This window comes from Triturus cristatus, chromosome 11 (genome assembly GCF_964204655.1).
Source record: "Triturus cristatus chromosome 11, aTriCri1.1, whole genome shotgun sequence".
In the NCBI taxonomy this organism is placed as follows: Eukaryota; Metazoa; Chordata; class Amphibia; order Caudata; family Salamandridae; genus Triturus; species Triturus cristatus.
In genome coordinates, this window is record NC_140594.1 from 762,006,347 (window position 1) to 762,021,010 (window position 14,664).

Below are 14,664 nucleotides of genomic sequence, written 5' to 3' on the forward strand. Positions count from 1 at the left end.
CAATGGCAGCCTGGGGGGTTCCTGGAAAAAAAATGACAACTGCCATGTCAAATGAACTTTTGAGAGGCTATTGTTTTGCCCTGACCAAATGTCTAGCTTCTATCAATCAGCAGGTGAAAGAGGCCTTGCCAGAACCCCTACAAGTTAGTGGGCACTATTTCCAGCCAGATGACTGGGTGCTAATCTGCAGTTTTCAGAGGTCCAACTGTCTCCAACATTGGTGGAAGGGCCATGAGCAAGACCCACTTTTCAGGTTGGCCACACAGACTGTGGTCAAATATTTTGGCAACAAGAACTGGATACATTTGTCCCATCTGAGGAGGGATCCATCATAAGCAATACTGCCACCATCTACCACGACCACAGCGGTATGGGCTCCATAGCACCCGCAACCAATCAGCAACAAGATATCACCATACAACCTGAGATCACAGAAGAAAGACATTTAAGAGAAGTGAATGGGATTTTTTTTTTTTTTACCTTTCATCTTGATAAACCCAGCTACTAGTGTGGTACCTGAACTAAGAGTGGAAGTGACTCCCCGGTTAGGATTTTGTGAGCACTCTAGCTGCTACAACTTCCAGCAAGGGACTTTTGCATTCAAGAACTGCCCCACTGTGAACTATTTATTAGCCAGAGGTACTTGCATCCGCACCCCCTTGAATTTAGTTGAGGTATATCTCTAGAATACCTACACAGGTCATTTCTAAGGCCCGGAGCAACCATCTTAAAAATGGGACAAAGGACGGGCAGGTATAAATGCTATTCTAATTGCTAGAGCGGAGTTGACCAAGAGAATGAAGAAAAGGGTGTTTTTAATATCCTACTTGTTTTCGCTGCGATAAATGTATTAATCATCATTGCTATTTTTATGTACGAAACGTATTATCCACCTGTACAAAGCCCTGAACATGATCTAAAAGGTCCAGATTTGCATGTCCATCATCCAAAAGAGTATCAAGAAAATGTCGCCATCCAGACAATGAACGCTTATCACAGGGAAATGAACATTTCAAATTGATGGCTATGTTTAGAAATGCCAGCTACAGTAGAAAAAGGAACGCCCTTCCTGCAACTACCTTTACCATTCAATGATTCATGTGTTATTATGTACGTAATGGTCATCACATGGACCCAAAGAAAAGAGCAGGTTGACATATAGTGAAGATATGGGTCACCGCCAGGTAAACCTGGGTGTAAGTATCCCTTGAAAAGGCCACTTGAGGATGGGGATTAGTTCCCATCCTACGCAGCTCTCTTAAAATGTACTGTTATGTCCAGAAAATCCAGGGATTTCTTTTTGCGGCAGAATAATTCAGACATGAAAGACATTTACACTCCATATCTTAGGTTGGCAGCTTACACTACTGGAACCCTATGCATACATGCCAAGGGATCACGAACAATAGTGGGGAACTGTATACACAACACTACATTTTCGCTTTCCAATGCCTCTTGGCTTAGCATACCTTTGTACACATGTGACTAAACATATTGGATATGTGGATTGAGGGCCTACTCTTGGCTACCACCAAATTGAATAGGTACTTGTTACCTTGAGTAGTATTTCCCCATTTCTGGCACCACCCTAAGGAACATGTCAAAAATAACCTACATCATGGTCTGGCAAGAGGAAGAAGGGAAGCGAGTCAGGTAGATACCTCAGCCAAGGAAGCAGGGGATGTAGTGCTGGGCCTGCCATTAATTCTAGAAGATTGCGACAGTTAAATGAGTCCGCTAGTGCACTAGAAAACATTACAGTGGAGATGGTTGCTATGAGACAAGTTATTCTTCAAAATTAAATGATTTTAGACATGCTTATGGCCGAAAGGGGAGAAGTCTGTAAAATGATCCAACCAGAAAGTTCTACGTTCATACAAGACAAAGCCCCTAATGTCTATAAGGCCTTAGACTACTTGCATTGCATCAGAGTTCAAGTGCATGATTTCACTAAATGAACACCAGGGGACAACATTTCTTCACTGTTTGGTTCACGAGTGTGGACTATCTTTCAATGGATAGTAATTGTAATAGCATGCCAATTATTGTGTAGTGTCTCCGTGCTTTGATGAACATCTTCTAATGCCCCTTTGTGCCTCCCTGCGGCCTAAGCCAGTTAACATTGCTATGACCAATGCCATGATTATGCAAGATGCTGTCATTGAAGAACTGTGTAAAATAAATATAGATTACATGATGTTGGGGCTGATGTTTCATCAAAGTTCCAAAAGGCCGATTGAGGAAAACAGAAAAATTAGACATATAGACTTAAAATGTTGTCCAAACACTGGTAATAGATTCATCATTTTGAATTGTGCCTTAAGACTGGTTCTCAGAAGCATCCTCACGTTTCAGTGAAAATGGCCATTTAAAGATAGACGTGAAGCTCTTGTCTTGCTGGATGCAATAGGGAAGATCTTCACAGTAAGTGTCTTGGACCATCTTAAAGACTGGGCCTTTTCTGCTGGAGTGATCCCGTTTAATCAGGCCGGGTTCAGACAGAAACACTCGGTAACGGATAATATAGCAGTTTTATAGGCAATTATCGACAAATATGTGGTTTCTAAATCCCAGGTCGTTTACGCAGTCTTTGTCGATTTTTCAACAGTGTTTGATAGAGTGGACAGACCAACACTCTGGAACAAACTCAGAAATGAGGGAATTCCGGAAACTCTTCTTCATTTAATAATTTCACAACAGTCAGAAACTTGGTGCCAGGTACAAATGGGAAAAGAAAAAGGACTTACTCGCCCAATAGTCACTTCAAACGGCCATAGGCAAGGTTGCCTATTGGCTACCCTCCTTTTCTCACTAAATCTCAGTGACCTCCCGGACAGTTTTCTGCAGGCTGTCAATTTCCCTCCAAAGATTGCATCATGTAACATACACATAATGATGTATGCCGATGATGTGGTAATTTTCGATCTCACTCCATTTGGATTACAAAGGAACTTAGATGTGCTAACAAGATATACAAAAGAAAACTTCTTGGTTTCAAATATAACAAAAACGAAAGCAGTCCCACTGGGAGGGAAAAACCCTTACACAAAATACAACTGGACATTGGGAGGAGAAACTATAGAAGTGTTAAAAGAATATTCACTCAATCATTACTAAACTCTCCTCACATGCAGCACTTGAATCATAAAGAAGACATTCCCGTGGGGGCGCTTCTACGACTATATTCTTCTTCCGGCAAAGGTACTTTTTTCCTTTATTACAGGTTTACAGCTCCTAGATCCGGCCTATCTTATCGTAAGCTCTGGAATACATTCCAATTACTCCGTGGCACCAAATTTAAACTAAAGAAGGGAGAATTCTCTGCAAATTGGCTAAGGTCCAACAAGCTGTCCCTGCACAAGCACTACGTTTAGAATTGTATTTAGTAAGCTCATTTGCCAGAGCCATCACCAACATATTAAGATAGGCCTACAATCTTCTACATGTCGATCAAGGCACCTTAAGATTTTTACTAAAAACTGAGACATTCGAGCCTGAGTCTACTAAATATACTTTAAACCAGAATCTGATTACTATTGTTAAATTATCAAAATGCACAACAATACTCTTGAAATCATGGACTCCCGCCCAATTTAATCTATTCCTGAAACATCTGGAACCGAGGATCAGCTTTGAACTGGACACTCTGCACTGTTCCAAATTGCACCATTATGAATTCTATGCAGAATCAATTGTATACAAACAGGTTCAACAATATATTCATTTTACCTTAAGGCATGGAATTTGGCGTTGTATAATCTTATTGCGGCTTGGATTACTTCCTTTAAATTCACTTACTTTTAAATGGACAGGTAAAGAAAATGCTACCAGTATTTGCGACCTTTGCAAAGGTGGAGTGCAAGATCTGAAGCACGTACTGTCGGTGTGCCCGAATTCGAAACTGGTCGAGGCTAGAAGGCGCTACTTAAAAACAATCAAACTTAGATACAATAGCGCATCTGTGCAGAGTCTGATTTCACTTTTTAAATCTCCCCCAGATGAATTTGTGTCCTAATCTGTTCAAATTCTTAAAATCTTTTAAAATTTGTATTGAATGTTTTTATCTATATCGCTATAACAAATGTTTTATCTGAAATTTGTTGTTCTCAGTTGAGAACTAAATCAAATTATTAAAATAAACTTGAAACTTGAACTTGCTGAGTTAATTATCTAACACAGGTGCAGCCGCATCGCAAGGCTACCTTATCTAAACTATGTATGGTTTGACCATGAACCTTAAAAGAACTGAGAAATAATTGGTTATTTTGCAATGAACATCCTGCCAGAACGCTAGTTTGTGAGAACAGTGTTTTCTAAGGATAGATAAGAGAAATATGCTTGAAGTTATGTCTTCTGCAATATGTAACTGAGACACATCCTTCAGGGGGATGAACTATGTGTATTTGGAATGTCGTTTGATTCAAACAATACGCCACGATATTGAGGTAAAGAGCCAAACATGGCCCCTCCAGTGTCATCATAGTATATAACGTTTGCTGATAGATTTTTATTTTTCCTTTTAATGTAATCACTTCTCTTTGTGGATTGTATTCCACACTTGTGTGCCAATAACAAGTTAGCCAATATAGCAGAGGGCATGTATTTATAAAGCTATATATAGGGCATCACAACTTGGACAAGACGAAACGCCTGACAGATGGACTCTTTACGTTTCCACCCAGGGCTGAAAGCAAATAAAGCTTTACTTATTTTATATCCATGACCACGTTTTGACTGTTATTTCTTTTTCAGATATTACTCTGTAACACATACCAATTGCCTTTTCTAAATCAAGGGACACTACCAGAAAACCTGAATCAATGGTGGCAGCATCTCTCATAAGACTAAGCAGACACTTTATGTTAAGAAACGTAATCCTAGCAGGGATTAATCCATTTTGGTCTGAGTGGACCAGAAGCCTCATCAGCATCAGTAACCTATCCACGAGGACCTTCCCTAGTATTTTACAGTCCAGTTTCAGTCAAGAGAGAGGCCTATACAATTTCACATCATTGGGCAATGTCTAGGTTTGGGGACCACTTCAGTCAGAGCCTCCATAAATGACACTGGCAAGTGTTCCACCTCATGTACATCATTATACATTTGAAGCACTTTGGGACACAAGTAGGTGCTATTTGCAGAATACAATTCTATTGTGAGATAATCTGTACCAGATGTTTTGTACCATGCCATCTGTGCTACGGCCACTCTAATCTCCTCTATCTGGAGTGGATCGTCCAATTCGCTGCGTTGCAGCGAACTTATGCAGGGTAGCAGTATGTCAGCAAATGGTCAGCAGACTGAACAAGAACTTAAATGTACAATGTAGTGTGATATTAACTGAAGGTCACATTCATGGAAGCTTGGGATGTGACATCAACACCATCGGGGCGTGTTATCAGTGCTATAGGGCTGTGCGATGCACTCTCCCGTAACAGCCACGTCAGCACATTCCTCACACTATTACCCACGCTGTGTTGTATAGTTATGTAATCTCTGTAAAAGTCCCCTAATCTACATCTGTAAAAAAATTGCTGTCCAGAGATTTTCATTTTTGATTTCTGTTTTTGGAACATTAGAGAAGTAATTTTGCTTGTGGAGACATTGCTGACCTGGGCCGAATTTATTTAGACATTTTTAAAAATTGTGAACGCGTTGCAGTTATGATGTAACATTTCAGGAACCATGAGAACTATGTACTCCATTTTATGGGCTCAAGTAGTCTTGTAGAGACAGAAAGTAACTCCACAGAGCAACCCTTTCACCATTTTCCATAATGTTGGCTAAATAGAGGAAGAAGAGAGATATATAGAAATGAAATAAATAATGTTTTTTAATTCTTTCATGTATACAAACAAGTTTTATGATATGAATATGAAAAAAAATATGTTTATCACTCCTGTTTTAAACACATTTTCGGCAATCGCTGGTGGTACATTTGCAGAATGTTGAATATTTGAGAAGAGCATATCGACAGTGATGTCATCAGTGATGTCACTGACCATGCCATGAATGATGTAATATGTGACGTCATAAGCAGTGCATTGCGTGGGCGCGAGTTCTAGTTAGCTGAACTAACTATAACAATGGGATTTCTATGGTTTGGTATGAGTGAAATGTCCAGCTAAATAGAACGCTCCTGAAACCTATGTTTTTCCAGTAAATTTCAAAGGCTTTTTAAATACTAATGTCTAACTATAACGTCTGTGAAAGCTATGTTTTTTTCAGTGAATTTCAAAGGTTTTATAAATACTAATTTCTAACTACAATGTCCCTGAAACCTATACTGTTTAAGTACATTTTAAAAAGACGTGCATACTTTTTGTAGTGAAAACCTAACTGTAACAGTAGTCTGTTATAAGTTATAATTTAACAATGTTTAAAACTTAATTAGCACTAATTAACATATAAGTGTGGAAAAAGTGTGACGCAGCAGCTATGATACCTGACTTCGAACAACAGCATTCACAGTTCGATTCCTGGCTCCAGCGTCACGGTAGCCCACCACTTTGTCACTGTGGGCAACACCTAGCTTAATCTTTCCGACGCCCCCGAGCGCCGGCACACCTTTCCGCGGGTAGCTGTACGCTTTACAAATGCTTGCATTTCTTTAATTTAAAACCATAGTGATTAGAAATATTAGCACGTTTTTTTTTTCTTCTATTCTGAAAGATATTTTTTTTTATGTTATCTATTTAGAATTACGGCAATTAATAGATGTATTTAGTCATGAGAATGGAAATGACACGGTTTGCCGGATAACAGTTTTTAAGATCTCCAACATATGTACATATTAAGGACCTTATACGTGTTCGGATCAAAATCGAAACCTTTACCGCTTCACATTTTGTAACTTTTCCTAACACGTGCACAAGTTAAACAATTAAAACGTGAGCATGTGTCAACTGTAAAACGTGACATCTAAATGGGTGAAGCCGCACCTTCCTTCCATAGACTACTCAATAACCAAAAAGTATATAAACCACACCCGTTGATTGATTAGTTTTGTTTTTGCGAGGTATTTATGCGTGTCCATTCGGTGATGCAGGTGCTCTTTTCTAGAGTCGGATTCTTCTTTTGCAGCACAAAACATAATTCAGAGTTCTAAGTTGTTTGATTATGGCATAGTAGATATTTATAATACGTAGCTATTTGTCAATATTTAAACACTTGTATTTAGAAAAAAGTGTTATTGGTTGTTTTTGCCATTTATATGCAACGTCAGCAGCTTGTTTTCAGAAACAGACAGAATACAGCAAACATTGTTCCTTTTCTGGCTCCTTTGAGCTCATATAGTGTGACTTTGTATTAGAATATTGACACTATACTTAACCTCAGAAGTATTGGTGACCTGTTGGCGCAAAGACTAAAGATTTATATGTAAAGTCAGCAGCCTCTTGGTCTTAGTTTGTTTCCCCCTTGGGATCATATAGTGTGATCATGTATATTATAATAACCACCCATTATGATCTCAGAGGAGTTTATGATCCGTCGGCCAGAAGACTAAAGATTTATATGTAACGTCAGCACCTTCTGGTTCAAACTCTGTTTCCCCCTTGGGATCATATACTGTGAATATGTATATTATAATATTAACAGTCATTGTAATCTCAGAGGAGTTTATGACCCGTCGGCGCGAAGACGAAAGATTTCGAAGTCCCGGAGGAAAGAAGCTCTGAACTTATTCATTGCTGGAAAGTATCTTGTTATTGATCTTGTTTTGTGTTCATGAGGTTATGTTCCTTTTCCTTTTTGTGTGGCATCAGTGACACTCTGTATATTGTAATAGTGTGTGATATTTTCACACAACAGGAATTGGAGATTTGTTGCCGCCAGGAGTAAACCATCTGAAATACAGCTTACTGACCTTTCTAACTTACTTGATCAGATATTTTTTACAGTGAGAATATTTTTCGAAATTGCAGTTTAAAAAAAAGATAGTTTGCATACTTTCTTAGTTAATACCTTTGATAAACCCTATAATTCTGAATTTCTTTTGGTATTTCTATTTTTCTCTGTTGCGGTTCCTATTCACCTTCTCCCTATAGAATATATAGGACCAGTAGTGTATATTATACTACTATCCTATATATTCTTAAAAGAGTATGTGATTTGTTAGTGGAGCAGTGAGCGACCTCTAAGCACTACGACAGAACTTTCCCGAATTCTACAGAATAGAAATTGTAAAAAATGATAAAGCGTATATTTCTATGTAATATAAAGTCATTTGTGTTTAACTGTTTTTTACTTGTTATTGTTCTTGTGACCTGAGACGATGTAGTGCGGGAGTGTTTCTTGTTGCACTTCTTTTCTTCTTTATCTAAAAGTAACTCATGCCCTCTTATATTATCAAGAATATGAGGCAACACTTTTACAAACTATAGCAGAAAAAAAGGGAGGGTGTGGCCACGCTTAAGGGATATTTTATGAATTGCGTTTTTATTTGTCACCACATTGATATATACAGCTTCAGTTTCCGAAGAAAGTATATTTGTAATTGCTTAATAAAAACAGTTTCAAACCTAGACTGAAATTTTTTCTGCGCAACCACAGCTCCCCGTCAGAAAATTAAACACCACATTATAAGTAAATAGTGCTCCTGGGAAGTATCCCACTAGCAAACTTAATAAAAAGAAGACCGCAACACACTGTTATTTTCCCGCCGTGATTTGTACACCTCACGCCAATTATATAAATGGCCCTTAAAATATATAAAAAACAATTTTTACCTTCACAATCCCAGTCCACCACCTTGTGACCACTGTACAGAGTTAATAGTGTTCCTACCCTCCCCGCTACTACTTTGTTTTCCCGTACTTCATTGAAGTGCGTCACAAAATGGTTCACAACAGTGAACCGTTCCCAGCCAATAATGAGCAAACTTGTACTCGGAACACCTTAGTCAATAAAATGACCATGGTGTTGCACAGAAGGGGAGGGAATCTCTGCCAACACTTCTTCTTTCAATGGTTTACAGCCAATGAACATTAAGATTGGGAAGGCCCTGCTTGGAACACGTTACCCAATCACATGTCCCTGATGCACCGCGGAGGGGAAGGGAATGGCTGGCAACACTTCTACTTTCAATGGTTCGCAGCCAATGAACATTAAGCTTGGGAAGGTCCTGCTTGGAACACGTCAGCCAATCAGATGTCCCTGCTACTCCGCGGACGGGGAGGAAATGGCTGGCAACACTTTTACTGTCAATGGTTCGCAGCCAATAAGCATTGAGCTCGTTGTTGGAACACCTCAGCCAATTAAGCGTTAATTTTGTTCCACGCACAGGAACAGAACACGCCCTCCCACATATTATTAAATTTCGTCTAAAAAAGTGACACTGTCAGTGATAAAAGTGAACACCACATTATAAGTAAACATTACTGTGCATTATATTAAAGGAAGGCTGCAATACGGCGCATTGTTATTTTCCCGATATTTTGAATAGCTTTATTCGATATAAAATATAAGTATGTACATGGCAAGTCATCATCCATAAAAATCCTTCAAGATACAACATGAGATATTAAAATGAACGATAAAAGAGCCAAATATGTACAAATAAAAGGCCAAAAAAGCACATCATATTATACTAGAACAAGTACACCTAAGTCTCAGTGGCCAGACTCTGAACATTTTATCAGTTTAGTTCGTATTAGCCAAGCACACCCCCAAAATTTGGCTACCCCACAGGCCATCACCAGGGAGGAAGTATCAGTTAAAAAAGAGCAGAGCGCCGCCCTATAGTTCACAAGACCCATGTTCCTACAGATGGGGCTAAGCCACTTGCTCCTAGCCGCCCTGTAGGCAGGGCAAGCAAAGAGGAAATGGGGAACAGATTCGCTTGGGGCGGAACACCCGGAACATTTAACCAAGGTAGAAATCTGGCAATTCCAGCTTGCCACCAGAGCATTTAGCGGGAGAGACCCAAACCTGAGCTTCATGTAAAGTGTTCAATCTCGTGGACATTGAATAAAGTCCAGATATTGCTCGGATTTGGCCACCAACTTATGCTCCAGAAACTGGTTTGTAAGTCTACCCAGATTAGGATTTCTTACTTCCTCTCCCTTCACCCAGTCCCAATAAGCTTTTTTGATGATTTGCTTTTCCGGTGGGGTTTGATTAAGCCAGGCCTCCCCGTACCCGATGTCATTGACCAACCGCTTTAATTTGCAAATCCATTTAATCTTGTTGCCGGTGTTTAGGTTAATTATCTCGGTCAAGGCGTCCGCATAACTGGCCAATTCAGGGGTGCGTCTCAGGCGAACCCAAAAGAGCAATGGGCGTAGTCTTGCTATGTCCCTGATAGAGCGTTGCCCCAAATCCAAGCGGAGCGGTGACAAGGGGATAGAGGGGGGGGGGGGGAGGGAAACCAGACCTCTTAGAAAGTGGTTCTCAGATTTCTCCAGGTCACTGGTATTCTCAAACCCCCATAACTCCGCCCCATACAGGGCTGAGGGTAGAGCCTTCCCGTCATATACCTCAAGGGCTGCCGCTACTGGCCTACTTAAAGAGAGCCGCTGTTTTCTTAGTATTGCACCCGCCACCCTCTTATGATTGAGAATCATTTTGGCTAGATGTTCATTCCATTGCATCTACTTGGTGACCCTAATGCCTAGATAATCAAAGGAATCAACGATATCTAATGGCATTCCATTAAGTGAGAAGCCATTCCTGAATCGTTTAGATGGTGCCAAGGTCATAAGCTTCGTTTTAGAGGTGTTGATTACAAGGCCCCTTGCATCACAAAACTGACTAAACCTGGCAAGCAGCTTTTGAAGGCCGCTGGTGCCTTTAGACATCAAAAGGGTATCGTCAGCAAAAAGTTTTTTCCCCTGCCAGCACGGGGGTATCTGTTGGGTCCTCTCTCAGACGGTCAACCACCCCGTTTATGAAGAGAGAGAACAGAGTTGGAACCAGCACGCAACCCTGGCGAACTCCCCTATCAACAGACACCCTGTCTGTCAACTGTCCCTGGTTGCCCAACCTGATTTTTGCATAGTTCCCCTCATGAAGGCGCCTGACTATATTGAGGATCAAAGGTGGAAATCCCAGGTCGGACAACACCGACCAGAGTTTGGAGCGAGGGGCCAGGTCAAATGCGGATTTAAGGTCGATAAAGGCCAGATAACGACCACTTTCCAGTAGATCGTAAAAAACCGGAAGACCTGGTCCATCGTACCCACCCCAAGTCTGAAGCCTGCCTGGAAATGTGAGAGGACATTGGCATCATCCATCCATGTCCTAACCCTCATGAGGAGGACCCTACCAACCACCTTCTGTATTATGACGATTAAACTTATCGGCCTGTAGTTGGCGGGATCCTCCCTACTCCCCTTCTTAAATATGGGTACCACTTCGGCACCTTTCCAGGAATCCGGGACAGGATGATCTCTGGCAATTAAATTCAATATGAGCAGAATAATGTTGGCCCATGGTTTTGGATCATGGAGAAGGAGATCGCTGGGTATGCCATTGGGGCCTGCCGCCTTCCTAGGTGATAGCCCCGAAATGGCTGGAAGGACCTCGTTAAGCTTAAAGAGGTCGGATGCACTGCCGGATACAAAAAGTTCATCTATAGAGGGGTCCTCGGAGAGTAGGGTGGACTTGTCGCCATTAGATTGAGAATGGCCAGTAGCCTCACTATACAATCCGGAGAAATATATGTGCCACTGTTGGGCCGTAATGTGATTGGGGATTGGATCGTCACCCATACGGCTGCCTTTGTCAATGAGACCCCTAAACAGCGTAGCATCTTTCAAGAGGGAGGCAGATTTGAGCTCCTGCCAATGCGCTTCTTCCCAGGAACGCTTGGCTATCTCGATTGTCCTTGCGTACTCTTTTCTATCATCTCTGACAAGAAACATGTTATTACTTTGGAGAGCTATGGATAACATTCGTCTCTTCTCCCTGCACGCCCTCGAATACCATAAGTTAGACGCCTTAGGGCGTAAATTGTGGGTCAAGGGCTCTGATATGATAAAGAGTGAGCTCATTTTTCCAATAAAATCTACATAGTGTTTTGTAAGGAGAGAATTCTGCACACCCATAAGGGGCTCTTGGGGTGGGTCGAGCTCCAGAGATAACTGCTCTACCAGAGCTCTTGTTTTGCACAATATATCCTCATCCTGTGAGACCCTGTGCCACTTTAGGCGACGATGACAATGAGAAGGGACTACCTCTTTCGTAGACATATTTGTTACAATGGCAGTTTTAGAAGCTGACCAGATGTTGCGTATTAGCATGCAAAGCGGATTGTGGTCGCTATCCTGGGTAGGTAGAATTTCCATATCCTCTAAAGCGTGCCAAAGACGTATGCCCAACAAAATATAGTCTATCCTTGACGGGCAGCTGGGTCTGTTATATGTATTAGCCCCGCATATGTCAGAGCGTGATCTACCATTTACGGCTCTGAGGTTATGTTCCAATGTGAGTGTGCTCAGTTGAATAACCCTTTGCGTCCACTTCTTGATTGGGATTATGCTAAGTGGGGGGATAGCAAATTTAGTGTCCTGGTCATCGATGCCCAGAACATCCTCGGAACCGAGAGGTTCGTAGGTGCAGTTGAAGTCCCCTGCGACAATGGCTACTGAGTTGGGGTTAAGATTAGACAACTCTCTCTCTAAAGTAGCTAAAGTCGACGAGAGTTGAGCCCCAGGAGACCCTCTGGCATAGACATTAAATATTTCCAGATTAGGACCTTTTTCGAGTCCTTTCGAGGACAGATGTAAAATGTCGTCAGAAGGAGTGGTGATGGCAACTGAAGACCAATTTAAGGAGATATTTAACCAGATATGCAACCCCCCGCTGGTCGGCCTTTCCCTGATCTTAAAGCTGGGATAAAGTAAGTACTAAACCCAGGTTTGTGTAGGGGAACCAGACTCCAGGTTTCTTGAAACAAGCAGATATCTTGGCCATCTATAAATGTGTTCCATTCTGGGAGCGACATTTTTTTCTGGAGGCCAGCAATATTCCAAGAAAGGAAACGTAATGACCCTTGGGAGTTAGCCACGGTTCCGGTATCTCCCACACTTGAAAGACTGTTTAAGTCAACCGGTGTGCTCCCCCACTCAGCTTGCTTTACCCCCCTAACATTTAAACATGGGGCTGTTTCATCTTTTCTCCCCCTCTGTTTATTTATCAAATCCCCAGGGGCTAAAAATTGACTATTATCCAGTCAGTCTACCAAACTTAGACCGGACTCCTTAGTACCCCTGTCTTGTGACCATAGTGGAGATTTGCGAAATTGAATGGCAGAGGGGCCTGGGGGGGGGGGGGGGAAGTACGGAGTTCAAGTGACACCAGGTTTTCAGCTATTTCAGCATTAAATATCTTAATCTCGATGCAATCTGTCGTCGATCCAACTTTTTAAATCCTCATTACTTTAGCCACGTCCTCCCTTATGACTGACCTACATCCCCTCACGTGTCTTGTCCAGTGAATTACTTTGTTGTGTAACGATTCTTGGCTTTCATAGCAGTGGGGGCTCAAGAGTTTAGGGACCTTGGTCATGTACATTGTAGAAATAGGGCCCCTTGTTGGTATGTTGCCCCTATTGGTCCCCCAGAAGGGCCGACCAATCTGCTCTTCCCAAATCATGGCGGTGGTAGCTGGTTTAGCTCCAGTAGGGGGCTGGTCTCGTACATTACTTCTGCTACCCATTCCCAGGCCCAAATCCATATGTGGAGTAAAGTGACTATGTGGGATAGAGGTGACAGTGGGGAGCCGGGCTTGAGACCCTTGGCCTTGCAATGATCCGCACCCATCCTTCCCATAACATTTTCCCCTTAGTTCCTGACTTAAACTTATACTAGTCGGTGCGGGGGGAGGGAGTACTGGGGCCGAAGGTCTATTCCCAAGCAAGTCCACCTTCTCCCTCAACAAAGCCAGTTCTCTTTTAAGGAGATCCACTCTCAGTCGTAAAACGTCATACTGAGAGCCACATTGGCAACATGACGATGAGCTGGCAGAGGGCTTGGCCTTCCCTACCTTGCTGGGGGTAGACATTAAGCTATCCTCAACACAGAGATCTAAAACATCGTATCTATTTGAACAGGGGAGATGGACAGACACAAGTTCACTAATAGCGTTCATAATGTCACTTGGGCCTGCCTTTTTTTGTGGAGATAAAGGCCCTTGAATGCCCTCCACAAGGGTGTGTGACTCATGAGTAGTATAATTTTTAGATGATTTCTTGTTAAACATAGCTGGAACAACTCTGTCCTGTAAAAGAGATGGTGCTATTACATCCGCAGGCCGAATCCCATCCGCAACTGCCAAGGTGTCAATGGTAGTGCCCAGGATGCTCTCACAATCATCCACAATGCCCTCAATCCTTGTTAGGACACAATTATATGCGGTGTGGGAATTTTTTTTTGATTTTCTCCCCCTTTTACTCAGGAGTGGGCCCCCACCCTCAGTTAACTTCCTCTTTCCCATAGTAATTAGGCCACTGTTCCACAAGGAAGCTATAAGTCGCGGTGAAGGACAAGGGTGGTTTAGCTGTGTACCTGGCCAAATGAAACCCAACAGTACTTACGAACAAATGCTCATGAGACAGGGGACAGAAGTGTTGCCCAGCCCCCTTCGGCCTTTGACGGGCAAGGACGGGCCCGCCCTTGGCCCGGGCGCGGCCCGCCCCGCGCTGCGGTAGATGTTGGCGCGTTT

At 42.1% G+C, this 14,664-nt stretch overlaps 1 protein-coding gene across 4 annotated transcripts in view; it reads right to left on the reverse strand.

Annotated features, from left to right (window-relative positions):
* The window catches only part of SAP130 (Sin3A associated protein 130), an 862,033-nt gene that overhangs the window by 404,442 nt on the left and 442,927 nt on the right, over positions 1–14,664 (reverse strand). The window lies entirely within an intron of this gene.